Source organism: Melopsittacus undulatus, chromosome W (genome assembly GCF_012275295.1).
Source record: "Melopsittacus undulatus isolate bMelUnd1 chromosome W, bMelUnd1.mat.Z, whole genome shotgun sequence".
NCBI classification, from domain to species: Eukaryota; Metazoa; Chordata; class Aves; order Psittaciformes; family Psittaculidae; genus Melopsittacus; species Melopsittacus undulatus.
This window is the reverse complement of record NC_047558.1, coordinates 3473472-3494012: the sequence shown is the minus strand read 5'-3', so window position 1 is coordinate 3494012 and position 20541 is coordinate 3473472. Positions and strand designations below refer to the sequence as shown.

At 42.8% G+C, this 20541-nt stretch overlaps 1 pseudogene; it reads left to right on the top strand.

The window, feature by feature from the left end:
• Positions 1 to 9550: 9550 nt before the first annotated feature.
• LOC117438001 (UDP-GlcNAc:betaGal beta-1,3-N-acetylglucosaminyltransferase 9-like) lies at positions 9551 to 10590 on the top strand (annotated as a pseudogene).
• Positions 10591 to 20541: the final 9951 nt, after the last annotated feature.

Here is a 20541-nt window from a genome sequence, read left to right as displayed (position 1 = left end):
GCTTGGCTTGCTTAATTGCAGCACGTGTCTCATACTCATGAATAACCTGGACAGAAGTGTCCATTGTTAAGTCCACCACTCGATCACAGGCCCATCTATGTGTTGCGTCTCTTCCCTGATGGCCTGAAGTGTCACGGGCCCACCAGGCCAAAAATAATTCACCCTTATTTTGCCAGTCTAAGTCTATCTGAGCCACCTCAATCTTAGCAGCTTTATCCACTTGTTGGTTGTTCTGCTTTTCCTCAGTGACCCGACTCTTGGGTACATGAGCATCTACATGGCGTACTTTCACCACCAGGTTCTGCACCCAGGCAGCGAGATTTTGCTGCAGTGCAGCAGCCCAGATGGGTTTACCTCTGCATTGCCAGTTGCTCTGCTTCCATTGTTGCAACCACCCTCACAGGGCATTTGCCACCATCCATGAGTCAGTATAGACATAAAGTACTGGCCACTTTTCTCATTCAGCAATGTCCAAGGCCAGCTGGATGGCTTTCATCTCTTGCCTTTCCTCAAGAGTACAGGGGTGGACGACCAATTTGTCAGAAAAATGCTACTGATAATTGCTTGTAAATCATATGGATTAAGGTGTAGTAAATATAGCTAATGCTAATGTTGCTGATATCAAATGTTGTAACCTTTCCAGTTCTTATATTCACTGTGCTGATAGTACTGAAAATGCATATAACCTGAGTGGTAGTATTTGGGGATACAACTATAGCATCATTCAATGTGCATAGTAGTTGTTGCACTCAGTTTATTAACAATATGAATTGCTGTCCATGGTACCAGTCATGAGACATTGTGTCTCATGTGTCTCCATCACGATTGGGAACCAAATGACTGAATGTAATGGATGGGAATCCAGCTGGGATCTGATTACCTCTCATGACTGAGAATCATAACAAAGGATGTTGTTTGCCACAGTGTATTCAGCAGAGTATGTATGTTCATCATGACTGTTGGAAGGAGGCAGGAAAACATAGGTGTGCAGCTGTTCTATGACCTTCATACTTGGCTGCATTGGGGAGCCTGGCCAATGCTCCCAGAGTGGACAACGGTAAGATCATGAGAAACTGCACAGTCCCACAAGTAAACAATCAGAGATCTAGCCTAAAGCTGGTTGTTTTTCTAAGGGTATAAAAGCGGGACCCTCATGTGGCCATGAGAGAAGCCTCACCTATGGGTGGACACACTGTGTAGGAATTTTCTCAATTACCTGAGACTCCTGGCATTGGCTGCAATGGAGCTTCCCAGCTGGAAGTGTGGGCCTAGATGATGATTCAGTCGTAATTGTTTGTTTTCTTAATCTCTGTTCTTTCTATGCAGTAATGATCTAATGCAGTGCTAACTTTCTTTGGTACTTTACTGATATACCTATATCTCTGATTTGCCTTATTGTACCTATTGACATAGAGAGATATTTACCTAATCATATTAGTCTGCTTGCTTTTAGTATGTTTATTGATTCTTATGTACTTATTTAATAAACTCTGCATATTATACAGCTAGTGTGTAGTCACTTTGTGGCATACCCTCTGTGTCTGCAAAACACTGATTTACAGATTCATTTAATGGGTAGATTTCACCCAAAGCTTAGGGAAAATCTCTAAAAAGTAAAATTACAATGTTTAAAGGTCACGCAGAACCTGACTGTGGGGATTTAGAGTGTGGTCCCATAGCACTTGCCATTGCAAGTGCTGATGGGGAAGTAAGCCAAGTTCATGGCCTGGGAGGCAGATATGACAGGAAGGGACCTAATTGATAGATTTAGAATGGTGGTTTGGGAGCCAAAGAGGAATGAATGTGGCCAGCCTGTGGACACTACCATTCCTCCATCACTGGGGGTGTGGACTCCACTAAATAATCCTAAGGTAGTAAAGGTAATTGAAATTAAATATTTGAAGTAGATGTTTGAAATAGAAACAAGATATGGAGATTGTCCTGGGTTCAGCAGTAGCAGTCATTTTTTCTCCTTCTTGGTAGCTGGTGCAGTGCTGTGTTTTGACTTTCGGGCTGGGAACGGTGTTGATAGCACTTATGTTTGTAGTTACTGCTCAAATGTTTACTCTGATCAAGGACTTTGTGAGTCTCATGCTCTACCAGGGAAGGAGGGGAGGCCAGGAGGAAGCAGAGACAGGACATCTGATCCAAACTAGCCAAAGTGGTATTCCATACCACAGCACGTCATGCCCGGGGAGGTAACTGGGAGGGGGCCGGAAGGGCTCGGGCTTGCTCTCTTCTGGGTCGGGCTCGTTTCAGCTGGTAGTATCATATTCTCTCCCCTTGTTTATTTCCTCTGTCATTGTTTTTATTGGTGGTAGCAGTAGTGATTTGTGTTATACCTTAGTTACTGGACTGCTCTTGTTGCAATCCTTGGGAGTTGCACTCCTTCGGTTCTCCTCCCCATCCCTCCGGGAGCTGGGGTGGGGGTGGTGAGATTGAGACTGTGATTGGATTTTAAACCACAACAGAGATATATATATACCTGGGTAGATATACAGTGAGAAGTTTCAATAGAAGAAATTGTTATGCATGTGCTTCTGAATGACCTACAGCACAGATAGTCCCTTTTCCATTAGGATGGACTTGAGACTGACAGGGAATGATGTGCATAATCGCACTGTTACCCCTCTCACTCTTATTCCTTGCTCTGGGGGACAAGGACATCGGGGTGCCTCCTACTTTCTCCACAATATCTGGTAACCATACATTTTGTCTCTCACAAAAGGGTGTGAATGCTACCAGGTATCTAGGAGAACTAGAGATATGTGCAGATCTACTAAATGTAACTGAGGACAATGCAGGAAACTAGACAGCTATAAGAATTCCCAGAGCAGACTCGTGGCACTGTGGGAGAAAAATCCTAAGGTCTACACTTCCTCCAAAATGGAAGGGCACCTGTGCAATTGTTCAATTGGCAATTCCATTTACACTGGCATTTGAGAGGGAAACAAACTCCTCAGGGCATAGAGTAAATAGAAGTATTTTAGGAATAGCCTTTGATGAAAGAATCTATTCTTTGGATTCTTTGAATCAATTCAATTGGAGTCCCTCAGTAAGTTCCTAATGAACACAAAGCTAGGAATCAAATAGCCACAGGGTTTGAATGTTTCTGTGTGTGTTTTGGTAGGTTACAATCAATAAAAATGTAGGTTTGATAAATTATATTTATTATAATCAGCAGAGGTTTATATATAATACCAGGAACACAATAAAAGGAATTGTGAAACAATTAGATACTACCAGCAGGATGGCATGGGAAAACAGAATAGTTCTAGATAGGTTATTAACTGAAAAAGGAGAAGTATGTGTAATATTAGGGAAAAGGTGTTACACATTTATTCCAAATAATACAACACCAGATGAAACCATAACCAGAACCTTACAAGGCCTCACTACCTTGCCAGAATTGGCTGAAAATTCAAGAATAGATAGTTCATTAACAGCATGGTTAGAATCCTGGTTTGGAAAATGGAGAGGAATGGTGGTATCAATTTTTACTTTTCTAATTATAGTATCAGGAATATTAATAGCTATAGGATGCTGCATAATTCCGTGTATAGGAGGACTTGTACAACATCCTATTGAAACAGCTTTATCAAAACAATGCTCATGGGACCACCACCCTACTCTGATAAAATGCTTTTGATAAAAGAAAGCAAAAGTAAAGATGATTCGAATGACTTATCTTCAGAAGAAAAATGTGAAATTATGTTATCCAGACTGGAAGCAACATATGGGACAATTCCTTAAAGATGTGTGAAAAGCAACAATACTATAAATAAGAGAAAGGGAGAATTGTGAGAGAAACAGTGTTGGTTTTGCATAATTGGAGAGGGGTCTTCACAACATTAAGGCTTTACAAAATTAGAGCTTTAAGATCAATATTAAGGCTTTGCAATATTAAGATTTTTCAATACTGGGGCTAAGTTACAAAGGAAACAAACCAAAAAGTTTGATATACCATAACTTAGACATGCTCTGTGGTTAAAGACAATATCATCTCTTGGACAAAAGACACACTCTGTAGTTAAAGACAATATAATCTCTGGACAAAAGATACACTCTGTGGTTAAAAAGAATGCTATCTTTGCACAACCTGTGAAACTAAGCTGGTGCAGGCTGGTTAAACAGTAAGTTGGGGTACCACATGTCTGCCAGAGAGTTACGAAATCAAACCACAAAAGGAGGTAAATAAGAGGAAGGGGAATATGAAATCGAGTAAGGGGAGATGTAACCAGAGCAAGGACAGTTATCATGTAGAATGCACACATCGGATAGGCTGTAAACCTTGGAGTATCCAACCAATGGGGAAACAAGGGAGGGAACTTGAGGACAGGATAGGAAATATAAGTTCTGCCTTTGCTGTGTGTGCTTACTTGCTAGGACACTCGTTTTTGCAAAAACATTAATAAATAGATGCTTCACTGTAGTGTCTACCCTGAGCTTTTACCAAAAAAAAAAAAATTTTTATCTAGAGATCATTTCTCACAGAGCTTTGTGCCAGAGGTTCCAGGTAGGACCATTCTTCCTGGCTGCAATGTAGAGCACAATTTTCACATCTTGCCTGGTCCAGACTGGTCCATGGGCTGCTGCATGAACTAACTCTCATTTAATTTCGTCAAAGGCTTGTTGTTGCTCAGGGGCCCATGTAAAATCATTCTTCTTCTGAGACACATGACAGAGAGGGCTTACAATCGGACAGTAATTTGGGATGTACATTCTCCAGAGCCACACAACACCTAAGAAAGGTTGTCTTGCTTTCTTATTACTTGGTAGAGACATTGCTGTTATCTTGTTGATCACATCTGTGGGGATCTGGCAATGTCCATCTTGCCAGTTTATTCCCCAAAAATTTAATCTCCTGTGCAGGTCGCTTGACCTTACTCCGTTTTATAGCAAAACCAGCCTTCAGAAGGATTTAGATTATTTTCCTCCCTTTCTCAAAAACTTCTTCAACTGTATCGCCCCACACAATAATGTCATCAATGTATTGCAGGTGTTCTGGAGCTTGCCCCTGTACCTGTGCAGTTCGGATCAGTCCATGGCAGATGGTAAGGCTGTGCTTCCACACCTGGGGCAGTCAGTTCCAAGTGTACTGGAAACCCCTCCAAGTAAAAGCAAACTGTAGCCTGCACTCTGCTGCCAAAGGAACTGAGAAAAAATGCATTGGCAATATCAATCGTGGCATACCTCTTGGCTGCCTTTGACACCAGTTCATAATGGATTTCTAGCATGTGTGGTACGGCAGCACTCAATGGTGGTATGACTTCATTCAGGCCACGATAGTCTACTGTAAGTCTCCACTCTCTGTTAGACTTTCACACTGGATATGTGGGGCTATTAAAGGGTGAGTGAGTCCTACTGATAACTCCTTGGCTCTCCAGACTACGGATCAGCTTATGGATGGGAATCAGGGAGTCTCAGTTGGTTCAATATTGCCGCCACTGCACTGTTGTGGTCACGATTGGCACTTCTGTTCTTCGAGCTTCAGCAACACCGCAACAGAAGGATCCTCTGAGAGACCAGGCAAACTGGATAGCTGCTCAATTTCCTCTGTCTCCAGAGCAGCAATACCAAAATCCCATTGGTACCCTTTTGGGTCTTTGAAGTAACCTCTCCTGAGACAGTCTATGCCAAGGATGAATGGAGCCTCTGGACCAATCAGGATGGTGTGCTTTTGCCACTCCTTATCAGTTAGGCTAATTTCATCCTCCAGTACAGTCAACTCTTGGGATCCTCCTGTCACTCCAGAAATACAAATGGATTCTACCCCTTGATAGCTTGATGGCATTAGGGTACACTGTGCACCAGTGTCTACTAGAGCTTTATACACCTGTGGGACTGATGTGTCAGGCCATTTGATCCACGCAGTCCAGAAAACCCAATTGTCCATCTCCTCCACTTGGCTAGAGGCAGGGACCATCTAATAGTGATCATAAGATTCTCCACTTATGTCTTGTAGAAACGGATTAGAATTCCTATTCATAGGTGTTGGAATACAATCAGTTCTTCACTCCATTTGGGAACTTGCTCACCATAGGGTGCCCCATGGCATGTCTCTCTTTCATCTTCCCTCTCAAGCAACAGGGCACCTTCTGTTAATAACTAAGATGTGGGTCTGTACACATGGGGAGCTGGATAGATCATCTCTCAGTTGCTGGAAATCCTGGGACAGGAGCTTTTCCACACCTGAAATGGTGGAAGAGATGAGATTGTCTTCTGTCTCACAGAGCTGATGACTCACTTCATCCACTGTTGATGCCACTGCCTCCCTTTAGCTCATTGATGCCAATGAGTGGGTATATGATGATGGCGCACTCCATGTAAATTTCCATCACATGGATCGTGTACATTCAACTTCATCTGTATCTATGGGTGCATTCCTGGCATCCAGCCTATTATAAATCATCTCTAGAATGGCTGATTCCCTCTGGGACTGTATGTGTCTCTCTATCATTATCCACTTGCCTGGGTGACAAATAACATCATCCTTCTAGAGATTCCTTCACAGCTGCCAAGAGCCGCCTTCAGAGGATGAGTGCTCATTTCTTTTTTGCAATCACTTTGTCAGTTCCCCCTTCCTTAGCAAGTGATCCAAGCTTGGATTCCCTACCTTCTAGTTCACCCCATTGTCCCAGCATCAGAACATTTAGTTGACAGTGTGCTTATTTGGAAGATTTCTGAAATCTTTTCACATATTCCACAGCTCCATCAAGGACAGGAATCAAGCAGTTACCTCCTCCTCTTCCTCTGATTCACGTAGTACTAATTCCTCTTGCTCTTCTCGTTCAGATGTCACCCCCTCTACTTCATATTTTGAATCTTCATCTTCCTTCACTACACGAGTTGCTTTTCATGCTTTTGATTTGCTTTTCCTCTTGCTTATAGGGGCAACTGATATTGGCATGGATTGGATATTTTTGGTGCAACTGCAAGTATCTTTCACTGTGGTTGGAGTAGCTGCTGTGCTTGTTGCTTGGGATGGAGTCTCTTTGTTTGCAATCAGATCCAGAGACATCTTGTTCCTGCTCCTGACAGAGCAGGTCTCTGTATGTATAGGCCAAGCCCCAGCACACTGTAGTGAGTTGTCCCTCTCTGGTATTGCCAGGCTGACAGCACACCTTGTCTAAATGTTCTGATAATTTTTCTGGATTTCACACTTGTTCAGGGGTGAAGTTCCAAAGCATTGTAAGGGCCCACTGGCCTAGATACTTGACCATACGATCCCACACACCCTGCCACCCATGACTGTCCAGCCTTGGGGAAGATCTCTTGGTGGTATTCTTAGATTGTTGTTTAACCTTAGACAAGACCTGAGCATGACCCTGCCTAGCTTCCAAGATAAGACGAGATTGGGCATTTTCAGGGTGGCATGGCAATAGACAAAACACATAAAGCATATGCAGCAACATGCTGGTTCCCAGCAAAAGGAGCAGGGTGCTTTCAAGGGCAGAAAAAGGATACTCAAAATCTCTAAAATTCCCAAAATATACTGTAAATAGACTGGTGAGGGAGCAGACTGTGAGGGAATGTATCCTTCATAGGCTGACCCTTTAAGGGGTGGAAAAAGAGGTGCAACTGTTAAAAATTCCCATTACATGCCTCCCAAAGTATAGAGGTGATGGCCACTCTGAGATCATATACCAAAGCAGCTTTATGATCAATTGTTGAGGCAGGAGTCCCAGACAACGCGGAGACTATCAATGTGATCAAGCGATTGCCAAACTTTATTCAGATACAGCGCTCCTTTTATAACCTTACACCCTTAGGTTTCTTATGTATCAGCCTTGGATACGGAGCTCTAATTGGTTAGTCTAGAGGTTACTACCGTTTACAAAGCTAATGTTTATAACTTGTTATAATTGCAATTAAATACCTTACTCTAAAAATACAGTGGGAAACTACAACCTTGGCAGAGATCATTCTCTGCACGTTTTCAGTGGAAAATTACAGAGGCCTAACAAGACAATTGACCTTGCTTATGCCTGCCAAGAATCTTCTTAATTTACAGTAACAAGGCTCAGGGTATCGGGATCGCTCACTACGTGGCCTTGGCTCTTTAAGAATTCCCACAATCAATGCTTTTATTGTATTACAAGTCATTACCATAAAGTACAGTGAAACAAGAACCTTAGTTCAGGCCTCAAAGTCAATAAACACTAATACAGCAAATATCGGCTGCAAGTAAGGTGTGAGATAATGAAACTCTGAGACCAAGCGCAACAAGTCTGAGAGCAAATAAATCAACACTGTGAGGAGTGACTATTAATCCAAAACAATGAATGCTTATCACAAATATGATTAGGCACACTCTGATCAGAACTGTCATTATCTCAACCCTTCGGGTGCTGTAATAGTTATTTTTCTCTTTCTTAGTGCCTGGTGCAGTGCTGTGTTTTCGACTTTAGTCTGAGAACAATGCTGATAACACAGTTTTAGTTGTTGCTAATTAATGATGACCCTGATGAAGGGTTTTCCAGTCTTTTATACTCTGCCAGTGAGGAGCGGCATGGGAAGCCAGGAGGAAGCAGAGACAGGACACCTGATCCGAAGTAGCCAAAGGGGTATTTCATACCATAGCACATCATGCCTGGTATATAAACTTGGGGGAGTTGCCCAGAAGGCCCAGATCACTCCTTGGGTTAGGCTGGGTATCGGTCAGCAAGTGGTGAGCAATTGTGTTGTGTATCACTTGTGTTTATTGATTTATTTTTTTTTCCTTCCCTTTTTAGTTTTATATTCTCTCCCCTTGTTATTTCCCTTATCATTATTAATATTAGTGGTGGTAGTAGTAGTTTTGTATTATACTTTAGTTATTGGAATGTTCTTATCTCAACCCGTGGGATTTACATTCTTTCGATTCTCATCCCCATCCCACCGAGAGTTGTGGGAAAAAGGAGGGGAGTGAGTTTGTGGCTGTGTGGTTCTGGGTTACCAGCTGGGCTGAAAACACAACAAATGTCCTTGTTCATCATTTTCCACCTTGCTTTTCCTAAAGCAGTGAAAGCTGTGAAATGTCAGAATGTGTTTGGTAGAGAGGGGCATGTGAGGAAGGGCTGAATTCGTATTGTGCTTAGGGAATGGTTTGCAGAATGCTGCATGACTGGTTGGTAACTCAGCTTACCAGGTCACAGGGCCAGAGCACTAGGATCAGTATCAGGTTTGCAACCCATGTGCCCTTTGGCAAGTTCTTTAACAACTCTCAGTGTTCATAAAATGCACTTTGCTGCTAGTTTTTAAATGGCGTTTCAGTTAGTCTTGTTTGCAATGTCTCAAAGCTGCCAAATCCTGATTACTGACACATTGTACGCTTTACAGATGGACATTGGTGCCAGGCAATTCCATCACAGCTTTTAACAGTTCCAGAAACACCACAATGACAGTGACAGTTCATCTCAAAGAGGAAGCTCCCTCTTCCTGCTGGTAGTGCTTTGCTCTTTACTCCCAACTGGGACATTTAGTCCCAGCAGGAAACAAGAAGCTGACACAGAAGTAGCCTTTAGTAATGCCAAAAACATTCTCCAACCCCAGAGCACCTTGGAGACCGATGCCAGCAGAGGCAACAGTACCCAAACCTCAAGTAACTCCTGTCCTTAGACGAAGTGGCGAAAAACAGGGTCCAAATTACAGCTCCATCCCTGTTGAGTGATTCTGCCTTTAAGTGCTATCTCCTAAACAAGGTTAACAGGAAGTTCAATCACCTCATCAACCAACCCAAGAAATGCAGGAGGATGTCCCTTTCTGCTCATTGCTATCAAACTGGTAGTTGAAGACTTCAACAGATGTGAGATTTTCCATAAAACATGGGGCAGGGAGGGTCTGGTGAATGGTGAGCAGATCCAGCAAGTGTTCCTCCTGGGAACATCAAAGAGTAGGACAGTGCTGGTCACATGGGAGACCCTGATCCACCAGAAGAGTCAGACATACCAAAACATTTTACTCTGAGACTTCATGGACACTTTCTTCAATTTGACTCTGAAAGAGATCCACCTCCTGAACTGGGCTGCTGAGTTCTGCCACAACGTGAAATTTATTTTTAAAGGTGATGCCAATGTTTTTGTCAATGTTGAGAACACCGTTGACTTCCTTGAGAGACATGACCCCACTGAGGACCTCTTTGTTGGGGACAATGCCCACCCTATCCATGTCTGAAAGAGCAAATACTACATCCCAGAAACCATGTATGGGCTAAGCATCTATCCAGCCTAGGCAGGGGGAGGAGGGTTTTTGCTGTCCAGCAACACCATGAGGAAGCTCTCTAGGGCTTGCAGAAAAGTGGAACTCTTCCCCATCAACAATGTCTTTTTGAGCATGTGCTTACAGAAAATCAACCTCAAACCCATCTCACACGAAGGATTCAAGACCTTTGGCATTGTCAAGCCCTCTGCTGCCCTACACCTGCAGAAATTTGACCCCCTTTTTTACAAAGATCTCATGGTAATTCACAATCTGAAAGTTGCTGAGATCTAGCTAATGTGGAACCTGTTCCACATCCCATGGTTTTCCTGTACTCAGAAGAAGCAAGCAAAGAAGCCTCTCCAATGGAAAAAGAAAGCTCAAACAACACAGGCATCACCCCTCAGATAATACAGGCAGACTACAGCAGAAACACATAGCAAACTAGATGAGAAAGGGAACCTGGAACTGTTGCAACCAGATGAACTTGCTTTAGAAGTATTTTAGCACATCTTATTTACAACATTAAGAGAAGATGACAAACTATCACAGGAATTTGCAAAGATTCCATATTTGCACACACACAGACCATGTAGTTCCTTCTCCATTAATAAGTCCAAATAATAGATAATAATAAATTAAAGATACTGCTATTACAATTACAGTAGTGCTTAGTGGGCCAGTGTGTAAAAACACGTCACAAAACATTGTCCTTGGAGATTTTTCAGCATCATTAGAAATGTGAGAAAGGAAAAAAGATAGAGGGTAGGAGATGACACCAAGGAGCACAGGGACCGTTATCAATTTGTTACCTTGACTTGGACTCATTGAGAAATGACTAAACTACACAGTAAAGGAAACCAAGTCACCTCAGTGTACACTCAAATCACCACTGCTCGGTTGGCTTTCTGTAGGCCTCATAAGAAGAGAAGAAAAGAACAACTAACAGCTATTGAAACAGGGTCCTATACAGTGCAGATAAGGTAGACTACAAGGAAACAAACTAGATGCTGAGGCTGGTGTGGCTGGTTGAGCAAGGATAGGTAAGTAGATAACTGGGAAGGGGCAGAGTTCCAAAGAGCCTTTAAAGAAAGGACAAGAACAACTTTGAGTTGATCCCTCTGAGTCTTGATTTTTCATTATTTGTAACAACTCCTCAGTTCAAGTATCTGCTCCATTGGCACACTCAGGACTGAGGGGACCAGTTTCTGGCACTTCCATGAGCTCAGGCTCTCTATCCTATTCTGACAGTGAAAACTCAAAGTCATCCAACAGTATGTGATTTCCCTCATGATCTAAACCAGATCTTCAGAAGGCCTGCATTTGGAGAGAACCTTTGGCCTTCATTTGTGAGGATAAAACCACACAGAGTTGCCGCTTCTTCAAACCAAAGGGAAACTTGTCAATGAACTGGGATGGTTTCTATAGACCTCAGTGCTCTTTCTTGTCATACAGTCAACTGCAAAGAGCAGCCAAGACTTTGCATATTGCTGTGGGTGTCATGTGGATGGAGAAAGCAGGCTTCAGACAAAAGGGTTTCAGAATAAAAGCATTTCTGAATTCATTGCAAGAAAGCAAAAATATACAGCAATCTTTCTGTTGGGATTTCCAAGGTCAGTCAGTTTGTAACTTCGTACACATTGGGCGCCAAAAAGAACTGTCGTGGTTTAAAACCCCACCTCAGTCTCTCGCAGTACCACACACCCCCTTTTTTTCCCCCCCCCCCACCTCCCCACTCCCGGAGGGATGGGGAGGAGAACCAGAGGAATACAACTCCCATGGATTGAGATAAAACCAATCAAACAATTAAAGTATAATACAAATCACTACTGCTACCACTAATAAATCAATGTTAGAGGAAATAAACAAGGAGAGAGAATACGATACCACCTGCCGAAACAAGCCCCAACCCGGAAGAGAGCTAACCCCCCCCCCCTTCCGGCCAACTTCCAATTACCTCCCTGAGCATGACATGCTGTGGTATGGAATACCTCCCCGACTAGCCCAGGCCAGGCGCCCTATCCCTCCCTCCTCCTGGCCTCCCCTCCTCCCTGGCAGAGCATGAGCTTAGAAAAGGCCCTGGACAAAAACCAAACATTAAAGCAGTAACTCAAAAACATATGCGCCACCAGTAACCGCTCTCAGCCCGAAAGTCAAAACACAGCACTGCACCAGCCACCAAGAAGGAGAAAAAATGAGTGCTACTGCTGAGCCCATGACAGCATTGGAGAAGAACACTAGACTGCTTAGCTTGCCAAAGAATAGTTAATTCTTTGAGGCTTTTTTTTTTTCCAGCAGTAGTTTACCTTAAAAGACCATCCTTCTCTTGGACATCAAAGAGGAAGGAAGTTCCTCTAATCAGGGTTAAAAGGTAATAAAATTCATGGGGCAAAGAGCCTGAATTCACCTTTGATACTGTGTTTATTGATTCTTTTTCAGTTTTTCCCCTCCTGAACAAAACTCCTATCCATTAGAGAAACTCCAACACCATCCCTCTTCAGGAAGGCACATACACCCAGCTTCAAAGAAAATTACAGTAAGTCATAGATGCCCAGGAAGTTGCTTTCCCTTGAACACAGCCTGCAGCACAGCTGCATTTCATATCTGGGTGCCACCTTCCTTCCATCCAGCTGGGCTCAATACTTGTATTAGCTACGCACAACATGAAAGAAAGCAAGCTGGTAATATCTATTGATAGACTACTAACAAGAGTCTTGCATATTATCTTCATCATAAGAGTTTAAGCCTTATAATAATGTATTTCCAAGGAATGATCAGCTATATAGAAGTCAAAGACCATATGTTGATTTGGGATATTTTCACAATGCTATCCTGAAATACAAAATGCTCCTGTAAGTTTTACAAGGAGCTCCGTAGGCTGTGGAAATAAGCCAGAGCCTTGCTGGTGGGAGAAAGAGAGTGATGCCCCTGTCTGCTAACATGTAATAGTTACGTACTGATAAGCTTCTACAGAAATGTATTATCTGTGATTAGCTTACAGTTTGGGAAATTATTCAAACTATAATTAAAAGAAAGCATGCACATGTGCCTCTAGTTGTCAGAGCAGGTCTGTCAAGTACACCTGCACATTCATTGTAAAACTAACACCACAGGTATTTTTCATGAAGACAGCAACATGAAAAATACATTATTAATTATTTTGGATAACTTAGTAGGTCTTTCCTTATTATGCTGAACTTAATTTAATGGTAATGACAGATAAATAAATACAGCTTACCTTATGATTTCTCTCAAGGAGCTAGTCAGGTTCAGCAGTCCTTATTAAGGTCTTCCTTTTAAGCTTAGAGATGCAGAGATTGGCTCCTCCCTCTATATCTTCAGATCTGCAATCTACCCACAACACAGCATTAATAAGTGCATTTTGTCCCAGATCAAAGTTTTTGTTCAACACCCACCTGCAACAGCACATACCCTGATAGCTAGCAGAAACAGAACTAGAGCCAACTGTTTACTGTCTTAGTCTACGGAATAACTCATTTATTTTATTCAGCGAATGCCAAAGCTAGTATCTGTTAATGAAAGATACATCTAATTCTGTTTTCCAGCCCCTGCTGCATAGCCTGTTTGACCTGGTTTTAAAAGTTTCTATTTGTTTCTGGAGTTGAACTAGAAGATCACAGACCCCATACATGAGCATAATGGAATGGGGAAAACACAAACTGGTTTGGGTTGGAAAGGACCTTAAGATCATCTAGTTCCAACCCCCCCTGACATGGGGTGAACACCTTCCACTAGACCAGGTTGCTCAAGGCCCCATTCAACCTGGCCTTGAAGACTTCCAGGGATGGATGATTCCCAACTACCTTGGGCAGCCAGTTCCAGTGCCTCACCACCCTCACAGGGAAAAATTTCTTCCTTATATCTAACCTGAACTTTCCCCATTTAAGTTTGAGCTCGTTACCCATTGTCCTATTACTACAGTCCCTGATGAAGAGGGAAGTGCTGGAGGGCAGTGCTGCAGCCCCTGCAAGTTTATTCAAATCAGTTTACTGCCACAGCAGCCAAAAATTCTTTGACTTTACGCAAGCTGGAGAATGTTTCCTAGATGTGGGGCATTTCAGAAAATCCTCAAGCCTTAGGTGCTGCAGAATGGACTCAGTCAGAGATAAATATGATCAGACAAAAAGCCATTTATTGCAAAGCATTAACTCCTTATATACTATTGCTTACACACACCTACAGCAATTTGGCATATCATGATTGGATACTTGTCTTGAAGACCCTTAGTGACTAACATATAATTGGTTAAGCACAGGTGTGAGAACTTGACCTCAAACGCTTGCCAACAGTCCACGGTTCTCATCACTCAGTGAATTCCAGCTTCTTTTTATCTTGCTTGTTTAAGCTTCCTCAGACCTCCCATGGCATTGCTGTATCTTTCAGAGTTATTCAGAGTTCATGTACCAAATATTCATTCTCCTGTGAGAACACTGTCTCCACACTCAGGTGTGTATGAGAACTGTGTCATGGTTTAAACCCAACCACAGACCTCATTGACTCACTCCCCCCCTTTTCTCCCCCAACTCACGGAGAGTTAGGAAGGAGAATCCAAAGAATGTAGCTACCATGGGTTGAGATAAGAACAGATTAGTAACTAGGGTATAACATAAATCACTACTGCTGCTACTACTAATAATAATAATGATAAGGAAATAACAAGTGAAGAGAATACAACACCTCACCAGCCACCGACCCATAACTCACCCCACCCTGCCCGACTGAGCACCAACAGATACCTCCTCCAAACCCCAGAGCACTAGCCCTTTCGGGTAACTCCCAGTTATATCCTGGGCATGATGTGCTATGGTATGGAATACTTCTTTGGCTAGCCTGGGTCAGGTGTCCTGTCTCTCCTTCCTCCCGGCCTCCCTCCTCCCTGGCAGAGAATGAGCTCAGAAAAGGCCTTGGACAAACCAAACATTTGAGCAGTAACTACAAACATTAGTGCTATCAGCACCATTCCCAGCCTGAAAGTCAAAACACAGCACTGCACCAACTACCAAGAAGGAGAAAAATGACTGCTACTGCTGAACCCAGGACAATGAATTTATCAGATCATTCATAAAAGCATTCCGGACTTAATAACAAGGACAGCACACCTTCAGGAAGATGAGGGACTGAATTGGTTGAACAAAGTGTTTTCTGGATTGAGCATTACAGGATGGCTTTATCTTAATAATTTTGATAGTCTTTTTAGGTATTCCAAACTGTGTGCCTTGTTTGGAGTATTCATTTTGTTAATCTTTCTAGCTATTCTAATCTGTGTGCCTTGTTTGCTTCAATAGTTAATGGAGAATATAGAAACTTTGACAAAAGTAGATCATAAATCTATAAAAGCTGTCTTTTAGTAAAACAAAAAGGGGGAGATGTGGGTGATGGATAGAAATAGTTAACGCAATGGATCCAGACCTTATCCCCCTGGTGCTTAAGCCTTGGGAACCCTGAAGAAAACACTAGGTGTTAATGCCCTGCTCAGGCCTAAGCCCTGGGAACTGTAAAGGGAACAATGAAGGGTAAAGATTGGTTAGCAAAACAAAGGAAGTGGTTTGCAAGATAAAGCAGAATGTGCATCTCAAAGACAGACCAAACAGTGTGACTATTTGTAACCCTTAGCAGTTTTTCTAAATCAGGATGATAAGGGAGTAAAAGAGAGGAAAGTTACTGCTTAGCACTTAGTAGACTATAAAGGGGATGCTAGATGTGAAATAAAGGTCTTCAGATTTCACCAGAAATGGAGTCCCTCTTTTATTCCTCACACCCCATAGCTGTTCTCCCTTTAGCCCTGTAATGTGTGGGGTTTGTTCATCAAAAGGTTCAAAGGGAAATATTGCTTGCTACACTCTAAGACACTCTCTGTAACTGTCACTGTGTGGAACCATATTTCTTTTTTTTTTTTGTAATTATTGTACTTTGTGAGTTATAAAAGGGAAATCAGTTGTATTGTTGCATGGGACTGGGGGGGGAGAGGAAGCCCCGAGCCCGGTGCTGAGGTTGGAGCCAGTGAGATCGAGCTGGTGTTCAGAGCGCACCCCTGCTGGTGGAGGGAGGGGGAGTTAGGTAGTTTGAAGTTATATCTTGTTACATGCACCATATAAGGAATAGAGGTTCCGGTGAGGGGGAGGCTGGTAACGGATGCTTCTCGAAGCTTCTGGGAGCTTCTCAAAACCTCTCGACGATGAGACCCCAGCAATAGAGGGAAACAATGGAAAAGCGCCACGTCAACACCTGGGCGAAAGGAGGCAGCGGGATCGGATGAAGCCTTGAACCGAGAGGGATAAAGGACAGCCCCCCCAAGGACCCAGTGTGCATGTCTTGGGTGGAGCGGAGACTCCCCGGAGCACCCAGCGCTGTTGGTTTTTTTTCTGCTATCGCTTGGTCAATTTAATAAATTTATAAATTTGCATTTTAAAACGAGATTGGCTCACTCATTTATAACAAATTGGTGCCGTGACTCAGATGGAGAAATTCTGACGGGACTCACATCCCGGGGGTGGCGCCCCACTCACAGGAGTGGCCCACTGTTTGTGACTCTGCCAGCTTCTCCACCGACGAACCTAAAATTCGATAGCAGATAAAAGGTGAGGCTTTCAACCCCATAATTTTTGTGCACGAAGCCCGAACGAAGAGGACTGAAACAAGGTTGTGAGTATATTGCGAAACTGAGATCCGTTTAGTTTGGTTTGGGATCCCGGTTTGTGCATGAGTGAGACGTCCAAGTACAGGCGAAGCAAGTGCGGACCTTTTAGTAGTGCGGTTCCCATCTCCCGCGTGGGACTGGGCCACGAGGAGAGGGCATACGAAAGGCTGAGTGAAAGAAGGAGCACACTGGAAGACGGGACAGAAAAAGAGCAAGGGTTCTTGTGATAAACACATAAATGTATTGGCTTTTGCAAATCACAGGTGTGGTTATGTGGATATAACTATACAAGTTTATAGTAACAAAACCAAAGCTCAATAAAGACGTAAGATGAGCAATCCGGAGTCATATAATAGAAGAATCTATAAAGTTAAAAAGAAGAAAAAGGGGGGGGGGGGGTTTGCATGCTTGATACAAATAAAGCTAGTGCCTGTAAAATATAAAGTACTTTTTAGCTTAACTTAGGTTGTAGAAAGAGGACAATGTTTATGTTGTTAGCCTGTGGAATTTAGTGGCCCCACTAAATGTGAGTTAACTGTTTCACACTGGTCCTCTAAAGTATCTTTAGTTTTAAAGAACAATGTTTGTGTTGTAAGTCTGTGGTGAGATAACAAGATTTAGTGACCCCACTAAGCATGAAGGAGTTATTTCACACCATCCTTCTACTTATCAGTTAGTTCAAAGACAGAGCCTCCCAAACATCTGCTAACTTGGGATACTCCTGTCCTGCTATAAATTTTGCAGGAAGGTCACACTGTTTCAAATCTTTTTTAGTTGTTAGAATAATTACAGATATGGTTGGTTTTAGTGAGTTGTGTAATTACTGGGACGTCCAACTGTGCCAAAGGTGAAAAGCACACTCTGAGGAAGACTGCTTACTTCATCTTGAAGACCCCTACTCACATGAGGAAGACTGATTACTTCATCCTCAAGACCCCTGCACACAATTATTGAAGAGCAGTGCGCAGACGCCAAGAGGAGGAGACTTATGAAAATAAATTACTGGACTTAATTATAATGTTCCCTGCCTATATGCAGGGATTATGAATATGTATGTGACTAATGGAATTGTGAAAGTATATAAACCTGTAACAAATACTAATCATCTGCGCCTCTGGCTACAGTCATGCGCCCAGCGCTGTTTGCTTTTGCTTTATTGACTTTGTCCCTCAATAAAACCTTGTTATCTTGTTTAGAGAAGTGAACTCGTATTTCACAGTTCTGATCCCATGGGAGGTTCTAAGGAGAACTTAAATTTACCTCAGATACCTCCATATAGTCCTTTAGGTTTAATGATTAAGTATTGGAATGATTATTCCTCTAGGGAAGGGAAAGATAAGGCAAAAACAATACATTATTGTATGGAAGTATGGGGAGGTAAGCATATTAGGGCTGATCAGCTATATTGGCCAGTATATGGGTCTTTTGAAAATTGGATATGTCAGGCCCTGATTATATATGCTAATTCAAAAGAGCCTTTTAATTTAGAAGAAAGTGAATATGCCCAATTGTGGATAGGATCAGAAACTCAGGTCAATCTATACCCCTTAAAAGAAAAAGGGGGATGAAAAAAGACTAGGACAGAGGAGGAGGTTCCTATGTCCCCCCCACCATATATACCTCCTTTACCTCAGCCTTATCCTCCACCCATGAATCCGTCTAATATTCCAAGTGCCCCGAGGGACCCAGAGGCGCACCCCCTGATACTCTTGAGACCGAGGGACCGGTCACACGAAGCAAGAAACAGACTGAAGCCCCACTATATCCTTTAAGGGAAATATCAATGGGAGGGGCACACCCAGAAATGGGATATGTTTTAGCACCCTTAAATCCAGCAGATTTCAGGAAATTTAAGAGAGAAATGGGGAATTTGGTGGAAGATCCCCTGGGGGTCACAGAGAGAGTAGATCAATTCCTAGGACCTAGTATATGTACTTAGGAGGAGTTGCAGGCTATACTATGGACTTTGTTTACAGCCGAAGAGAGGGATATGATCAGGAAGGCTGGTATGAGAACATGGGACCAACAACACCAACAGGGTCCCACAACCGATATAAAATGGCCTCTACAGAGACCTAATTGGAATAATGAAAATTAAATACACAGGGGTCATATGCAAGATCTGAGGACTATAATAATGCAAGGTATAAGAGACTCAGACCCCAGAGGCCAGAATATGAGAAAATGTGGAAGGAGGACTGAGGAGGTCAGGGGCTCTATTTGCTGGGGACTCAAGAGACCAAAGAGCCCTTGATAAAACTTAAAGTGGGTCCCCGGCAACAAGAAATCAAGTTCCTCGTGGACTCAGGGGTGCAGCAATCACCAATTTGCCCTACAATATATGTGTATAGGAATATATGATATAGCAAAGGAAATGGTAAGATCTTGCTTAACTTATCAAAAGGTAAACAACATCAACAAAAAACAATTCCAGGAGGTTACGAGTTAGCTGTAAGACCCTTTTCACAAATACAGATTGATTTTACTGAAATGCCTAAGATTGGTAACTACAAATATCTCTTAGTGATTGTAGATAATCTAACCCATTTTATAGAGGCATTTCCCACCTCCCAGGCAATGACACGAGCTGTGATAAAAATTCTTTTAGAACTTATAATTCCAAGAAATGGAATTGTTGAGATTACAGATTCAGACAAAGGCCCACATTTCACTTCAAAGGTAGTTAAGGAAACAATCAGCTGGGCATAAAATGGGAATATCACACCCCTTGGCATCCCCAAAGGATAGGACAGGTGGAAAGAATGAATGGAGAAATTGAGAAACGGTTAACTAAAATCATGATAGAAACAAAACTCTCTTGGACTAAATGTCTACCATTAGCTTTGTTAAATATCAGAACACAACCCAGGTCTGACTTGGGAGTTTCTCCCTTTGAGGTGTTATATGGTATGCCTTATAATATGGAAATGCCAGTTGAACATCCAGTAATTGAAGATATAATGTTGAAACCATATCTAATTCATCTAACCAAACGAAGGGAGGAGTTACACAAGTGAGGTATGACATCTCATTAACCTCCTTTATGCACATTCAGTGGAAAATGGATGACCTGGGGAATTACAGACCAGTCAGTCTCACCTCTGTGCCTGGCAAAATCTGGGAGCAGATTCTTTTGGAAGGCATGCTAGGGCACATGAAAAAGAGAAATGTGCTTGGTGACAGCCAGCATGGCTTTACTAGGGGAAAATCCTGCCTGACCAATTTGGTGGCCTTCTATGATGGGGCTACGGAACTGATGGACGGGGTGGAGCAGTTGATGTCATCTACCTGAACTTGTGCAATGCGTTTGACACTGTCCTGCATGACATCCTTGTCTCTAAATTGGAGAGACATCAATTTGATAGGTGGAGCACTTGTGGATAAAGAACTGGCTGGATGGCCGCATGCAAAGAGTTGCGGTCAACAGTTCAATGTCTGGCTGGAGATCAGTAACGACTGGTGTTCCTCAGGGACTGGTGTCGGGACCGATCTTGTTTAACATCTTTGTCAGTGACATGGACAGTGGGATTGAGTGCGCCCTCAGCAAGTTTGCTGATGACACTAAGCTGTGTGGTTCAGTTGATATGCTGGAGGGAAGGAATGCCATCCAGAGGGACCTTGACACGCCTGTGAGGTGGGCTGATGCCAACCTCATGAAGTTTAACCATGCCAAGTGCGAGGTCCTACACCTGGGTGGGAGCAAT